Genomic DNA, 8,045 nt, shown 5'->3' with positions numbered 1-8,045 from the left:
TAGGTCTCTTCATTTTAATCTGTTTGAATATTGTTATTGTGTGCTGTCGCGTCAATCATGACTCATTGCAACCTTATGCACAATAGCTCTGAACCCTCATATATCCTGAGCCTGTCTCAATGTCTCTGACACACCTACCCTCATTACTCCAGCTACTGTGCCAATCCATCTCATCTAAGGTCTTCCTTTTCTGTGCTGTCCCTCCAGCCTCCTGAGCATCATTTTTCAAAAACTCGGGCCTCCTGGATATGTGCCCAAAGTATGTGAGCCAGAGCTTCAAAATCCTTGCTTCCTTGTGTTTGTTTGCCATTTGAAAGTCATCTTTGGTGGAGTGACTGTTCATATCCTGTGCCCATTTTGTGATTGGGTTGTTTACTTTTATCTTATTGAGGTGCTGGAGTATTCTATAAATTCTAGATATAAGTCACTTATCAGAAATGTCATTACAAAGTATTTTTCCCCAGGCTGTGGCTTTCTTTTACTCTGTTGGAAAAGTGTTTTGATGTGCCTAGGAATTTTATTCTTAGAAGGTCCCATTCATTTATTTTATTCTTTCCTGTTGGCTTTTCAGGATGCTTGTGGATTAGGGCTTTGGGAATTCTTCTAAGATTTTCTCTGGTGAAGTTTACAGTCCTTGGTTTTACTCCTAGGTCCTTGATCCACTTTGAGTCAGCTTTTGTGTATGGAGTGAGGTGTGGATCTTGCTTGTGTTTTCTACAGATAGTTTTCCAATTTTGCCAACACCATTTGTTAAAGAGACTTTTATTTCCCCACTTAGCTGCTTTCACCTCCTTGTCAAAAATTAGTTGACCATTGGTAGATGAGCTGATTTCTTGGTTCTCAAATCTATTCTATTGATATATGTGTCTGTCACTGTACTAATACTATATTCTCATGACCACCACAGCTGTGCAGAAGGATTTGAGAACAGGAAGTGAGATGCCTCCTAACTTGTTTCTCTTTTTCAGGAGTGCTTTGCTTATTTGAAGTCTCTTTTTATTCCAGATGAAATTGGAAATTGTCTTTTTCATCTTGTTGAAGAATGGAATTGGTATTTTTATTGGGATTGCATTGAACTTGTATTAATGTTCAAAATTCCTAGTTCTAAGAGAGATGCAAATCAAAACATCTATGAGATAACATTTTATCCCAGTAACAGTAGCAAAGGTCAACAAAGCAAAAACCAACAAATGCTGGTGAGGTTGTGGAGAAATTGGAACCCTTATTCACTGTTGTGGGAATGTAAAATGGTGCAATCATTCTAAAAGGCAGTATAACAGTTTCTCAAAAAGTTGGAAATAGAAATACCATTTGACCCAGCAATTGCACTACTGGGAATATACCCTAAAGAAACCAAAACTGCCACCCAAACAGATATACGCACACTCATATTTATTGCTGTGTTGTCCACAATAGCAAGGAGATGGAAGTAACTCCAGAGCACATCAACAAATGGTACAACCATTCTGGAAGGCAGTTTGGAGTTTCTCAAATAGCTGAACTTAGATATTCCATATGACCCAGCTATTCTGCTACTTGGAATACACCCTGAGAATATGAGAACTGAGGCACTAATAGAGATTTGTACACCAGTGTTCAGAGCAGCTTTATTTACCATCACAAGAACATGGAAACAGCCCAAATGTGCAATCACAAATGAATGGATTGAGAAATTACGGTACATTCACATAGTGGAATATTGTGCACCACTCAAGAGCAATAACTTGTAAATTATTACCTAACTTGGGAGGGATTGGATAGCATTATGCTGAGTAAACTAACTCAATCCCACAAGGATAAATATTGTATAAAACCATTATTGCAGAATGAGTATAAGGATCCAAGAGGAATGGGAGAGGTTGGAAGCAGAGGGATGAGGATGTGCAGGAGGAGGGAAGGATTTATCATTTATCTGGGTTTCACAATTTGTTGGGTGAGGGAAATTGAAAGAACTTGTTCTTGAAAACAATGTATATTAATTTTGTAAATAAATTAATAGAAAATAAAAAATAAACTATAAGACACCCCCAAATCAATGGATAGAGAGGCTGTTGTATGTTCACACAATGAAATACTATGTAGCACTTTTAAAAACAAGGAACTCATAAAATATTTTACAAACTGGATGACCCTGGAGGACATTATACTGAGTGAAATATCTTAGTCACAATAGGGTAAATATTGCATAATGCCACTGTTATAAAACGGAACTGACATAGTTGTTGGGGGAAAACTGAGAAAAGAGGGGCTAAATAGTGAAGGCTGCGTTGGAACTGATGAGAGAAAGAACTGTCTAAAAGAAATATGTGATTATGTATTATTTGCATGACAACCATCCAGAATATGGGGTGTATAGCGAAGTGGACTGGCAGTGAGGATAGGAAGGAAATGTTCTAACGATGAAAGAATCTTTTTTTTAAGAGACAAAAGGGCAGTAGGGAGGAAAATGTGCAAAAATTAATGAATGGAAATCCAAGTTTTCTGTCAACTCTTATTAAAATATCAATTAAAAAAATCCTTGCCTTCAGGGAGTGGCGTGCTTTCACCCTCTTTAGGACAGACCAGTCACTTCTTTTGGTAGTCCATATGCACAGGATTTTCTTCTAAGTCGTGTTATTTTGGAAAGTGATGGCCAATCCTTCTTCCTAGTCTTCCTTAATTTAGATGTTCTGCTTTAGAGCAATATCTGGTTTTGTATTTTGTTGTTGTTACGTGTCATTGAGTTGTCTGCTACTCAGAGTGGCCCTATATGTACATTATCTCTAAAGTCTGCTCTCATTGTCTCCCACAGACCTAGCTGGACTTCTCCAGTCACTGAATAAATCCATCTCTTCTTGGGTCTTCCTCTCCTGCTCCGTCCTTCTATCCTTCCAAGCAGGATGTCCTTCTCTAAGGACTGGTCCTTCCTGATTATGTGCCCAAAGTATGTGAGACGGAGCTTCAAAATCCTTGCCTCCAGGGAATAGCTTTGTTTCCATCACAGATCTGTTTGTACTCCTGGTAGTCCACGATACGCTCAACACTCTTCTCCAGCACCACAACTTAAAGGCATTGATCCTTCTTCTCCTACCATCCTTAGTTACTGTCCAGCTTTCCAATGCCTAGCAAATATACTTAAAGCTTTCTTCCCTCTTTCCTCATATTTCTTTCCCCTTTTTAATTTATTTTTTTTAAAAAAACTTCAACAACACATCTTCCCACGGTGTAACTTTGGTCTAGAAGTCTGGGCCAGTTTATGGGTACAAGTTGTTTTGGTTGCTAATCTTTCGCAGGCTTTTGCTATTTGCAAGACCCATGCTAATTTGAGGGGTCACATGGATCATTTATAAAGAAATGCATTTTTGTGATTCACTTCCCCCTACATATATTTTTATTAGTAATATTTATCCAGCTAATTTGACCAGAGGAGAAACTGCTGTTAGAACATGAGTGATTTCTACACAGTGAATAAATTTTCTTTCAATCAAGGTCTCGATGATTAGGAACGGGTGTTCAGGGAAATTTGGACTTCAGGGCAGCTACTAGCACAGTACTTATATTTTCAGATGTGGTAGTAAATTGTGGGAAAGAAACTGGCTGTAATTTGAATATCATTCAAAGTAGCAAAAGGAAAAGAAGCTTTTGTGTCTCCATACTATTTCCTTGGTTTTGTATCAGAAGACCTATTTTTTTCCTGGTTTCAGGGGGTGGGGAAGTGAGACTCAAAGGCTCTTTGATACGAAATAAGATTATTTCTACTGGAAACAAGGAGATCAATGACTTCTCAGAAGAACCAAACACGAATAAGCAAAAACTCTGTTGCTTGACATGCCAATTCCCACTCATAGTGACTCTGCAGGACAGAGTAGAACATTATGATATTATGCCTAGTGAAATATCTCAGTCATGAAGGGACAAATATTGCATACACCCAGTATTGTAATAATACAACTAGAACTGAGTTGGGGAACAGGGAGAAAAGAATGGATAGATAATAAACTCTGCACTGGAGTGGGTGAAAGGAAGGCCAATCTGAAAAGGATGGATGACTTGTAGATAACAATTAATAGAGTGAAACAGGACCAACATTAAAAGGGAATTGGGGTTGAAAGGAAAATGTACATGAATGGTCAAATGAAACCAATCTCTTTGCAAAACTTCACTAAAAACATGATCTACAGAAGCAGACTGCCACTCCTTTCTCCCATGGAGTAGCTTATGAGTTTGACCTCTACCATTCTTTGAAGCACTGTACCACCAAGTCAGAAGATTTGGGTCCAGGAATAGCCTGGTTTAACATAAAAGAAAATCAATATCACACCCTCAAAATCTGGGAATTTAGTGAGACTGTGGTGTGGATAACTTAGTAGCCGATCTGCCCTTGTTTATTGTTTTTCCCAGACTCTGCTTTGGTCCCTCTGGACTGTTTCCCACCTGGGGTGAGAATGGCCTGGGGTAATCAGTGCTATGCCTTCCAGGTCACTTGCAATGGGAGTGAGAGGTAAAATCCTTTTCTTCATGTCTGGTGGGGAATACGTCCCTTCAGTCTGGTTAGGCCTTGAGCCAATGAGAGCAACGAGAGCTCCACTAGGAGCTGAGCATGGATGCCTATTTGCATTAGCTGTAAAACTTTTTATATGTTGTATTTTATTTTTTATATTATTCAGCCAGTAAAGTTGTTGTTGTTGTTGTTGTTAAGTATTGCAGAATCAATTGCAACTTATAGCAACCCTATGAACAAGGAATCTGAACCCTGCCTTATCCTGCACCATCCTCATCATGTCTGATATACTTGAGGTCATTGTTGGAGTAATTGTGTTCATAACACTTTGTTTATGGTCATCCTCGTTTTTGCTGAAACTCCACCGTTCCAAACATGATGTCTTTTTATTTTTTTTTTTAAAGTACTGGCTTTTTCTAACAACATGCCCAGTGTATGTGACACGAAGCTTCATCATCCTTCTCTCTAAGGAGCATCATGCTTATACTTTCTCTAAGATATTTTTTGCAGTCCTTACAACATTCAATACTCTTATCCAACATCACTGACCAAGTTACAGAAGCATGACAAGTGATTGAAAAGACCATGGCTTGGATCAGGTGCATCTTAGTCTTTAAACTGACATTGGTGCTCTTGAGCACTGTGAAGAAGTCTTTGACAGAAGATTTTCCCAATGCAATATGTCTTTTGATTTCTTTTTAAATTTTTACACTAGTTTACGTACAAGATTTGTGTATATTGCCCCTCAAATTGTATCTCCTCAACCTCCCTAACTCACTCCCCACCACCAAACCATGCAAACCCATCATTACCCCTCACCCATCTCCACCTTTTTGCTCCCTCTGCCTTAGATCCTCATACACGTTTTACTAGTTATTTATTTCTACAATAATAGTTTTATACAGTATTTGTCCTTTTGGGACTGAGTTAGTTCATTTAGCATAAGGCTCTCCAGTTCCTCCCAAATTAAGTAGTGATTTACGAAATCAGCGCTCCTGTGTGCAGCATAGTATTCTATTGTGTGAAAGTACCATAATTTCTCAATCCATTAGATTGTGTTTGGATATTTGGGCTGTTTCCATGTTTCGCAATGGTAAATAATGCTGCTACGAAAATTGGTGTACAAGACTCCATTTGTGCCTCAGTTCTTATTTTCTTGGGGTATATTTCAAGAAGTGGAATACCTGGGTCATATTGAATTTCTATGTTCAGCTTTTTGAGGAAATACCAAACTGCCTTTCAGAGTTGTTGTACCATTTTATAATCCCACCATCAATGTATAAGACTTCCTATCTCTCTACATCCTCTCCAGCATTTCTTACTCTCTGTCCTTTTAAATTAATAATGCTGTGTAGTAGAATTTGAAATCAGGGGGTGCTATATCTCTCACTTCATTTTTGTTTCTCAGAAGTGCTTTTCTTATTGCAGTCTCTCTCCTCTCCAAATAAACTTGACAATTTCCTTTCTGTTCTTCTTGAAAAATGAATTTAGTATCTGTATTGAGATTGTGTTTAACATTTAGATTGCTTTTGGTAGGATTGTCATTTTCACAACATTGAGTCTTCCTATCCATGCACAGGGAACATTTTCCCATTTATTTCAATCTTTTATTGTGTATCACTGAAATGATCTGTAGGTTTCTTTGTAAAAGTCTTTTGTGTCTCTAGTTAGATTCATTCCCAAGTATCTCAATTTGTGGTTGGCTATTGTAAATGGTATTGCTTTCTTAGTTTCATCCTCTGAGTTCTCTTAGTTACTGTAAAGGAATTCTACTATTTTTTGACTATTGATCATATACCCTGGCACTCTATTTATTGTCCCTGTAAGTACTTCTAACACAATATTGAATAGAATAGAATAGAATAGAATAGAATAGAATAGAATAGAATAGAATAGAATAGAATAGAATAGAATAGAATAGAATTAGAGACACTGGGCATTCTGGTCTGGTCCTTGTTCAGAAGGAAAATGCTTTTTAGTCTTTCTACATTGAGAATGATAGTGACTTTTGGTTTTGCATATATGCTACTCACTATTTTGAGGAAATTCCCTTCTATTGCAATTTTGAGATTGTCTTTATTAGGAAGGGGTGTTGGATTTTATCAAATGCCTTTCTGTATGAATTGCTAAGATTATATGGTTCTTGTTATTTGCTTTGCTAACATGGTGAATTACACTGATGGCTTTTCTTATGTTGAACCATCCTTACATACTGTTAGGAATGACACTTGGTTTTGATGAATTAATCTCTGCTGTGCTTTTGGATTCTATTGGCTAGGATTTTGTTAAGGATCTTTAAATCTATATTCATGAGGGATGTTGGTCTGTAGTTTTCTGTCTTGGTAATATCTTTTCCTGGGTTTATCATTAGGGTTATGTATGCTTATAGAATGATTCTAGGACTGTTCCTTCTTTTTCTATTTTTTTAAATACTTGAAATAGAATTGGTGATAGATTTTTTTGGGAACGTTTGGTAGAACTCAGCTGTGAAGCCATCTGGTCCAAGACTTTTCTTATGGGGAAGCCTTTTTTATGACATGTTCAGTTTCTTCTCTTGTAATGGGCTTGTTCAAATGCTTTACATCGGTCCAGGTCAATCTGGGTAGGGCATGAGTTTCAAGGAATTTGTCCATTTCCTTTAGCTTTTTAAATTTATCAGGATATGGTTTTTCATAGTATTCCAATACTTTTGATTTAATTTTATCTGGTTCTGTTGTGTTGTCACCTTTATAATTTCTTAATCAAGTTATTTGTGTCTTTTATTTTTTCCTGTTATTCAGTTTGCTAATGGTTTGTCAATTTTATCGACTTTTGAAACCAGCTCCTGGTCTTCTTGACAGTTTCAAGTATTTTTCTGTTATCTACCTCATTGAGGATGCTCCTCTCCTTCACCATCCTCCTACCTGTCAAAGTACGATGTTCTTATTGAAGAATAGCCTTTCCTAACAACATGCCCAAAGTATGAAGATAAAGCTTTGCCGTCCTTACCTCCAAGGTGCGCTCAGGTTATCCTCTTTCCAAGACTTACCTGTTTGTTCTGTTGTCAGTTCATGACATAGTACTTTTTTCCAATATCACAGCTCAGAGGCATTAACTTTTTGTCTGTCATCCTTGTTCATTGTCCAGCTCCGATGCATAACTCATGATTGAAAAGAACATGATCTGAATCAAGCATATCTACACGTTCAAAATAACATTGCTCCCCAAGAATTCGGAGAGGTCCCTGACTGCAGACTTTCCCAGTGCAATACATCTCCAGATCTCCTGACTACTGGTGCTAATTATGTTGATTGTGGATCCAAGTTAGAGGAAGTTGTTGACAGTTTGGATCTTTCCTCCATCTATTATGATGTTGCCTATCTATCTGGCGGTGAGAATTTTTGTTTTCTTGACATTAAGACACACCTCATATTAAAAGCTTTGTTCTTTGATCTTTTTTCTGCAGCAAGTGCTGCAAGTCCTTACTTACAGCAAGCAAGGTTGTACCAGCTGCATACTGAAGGTTACTGATGAATGTTCCTGATGCCACATTCTTCTCCACAGAGTCTAGCTTCTAAAAAAATTT

Source organism: Elephantulus edwardii, unplaced genomic scaffold (assembly GCF_000299155.1).
Source record: "Elephantulus edwardii isolate Elephantulus edwardi_28Jun2011 unplaced genomic scaffold, EleEdw1.0 scaffold00039, whole genome shotgun sequence".
NCBI lineage: Eukaryota > Metazoa > Chordata > Mammalia > Macroscelidea > Macroscelididae > Elephantulus > Elephantulus edwardii.
The sequence above is the reverse complement of the archived record's forward strand: the minus strand, read 5'-3'. Positions refer to the sequence as shown.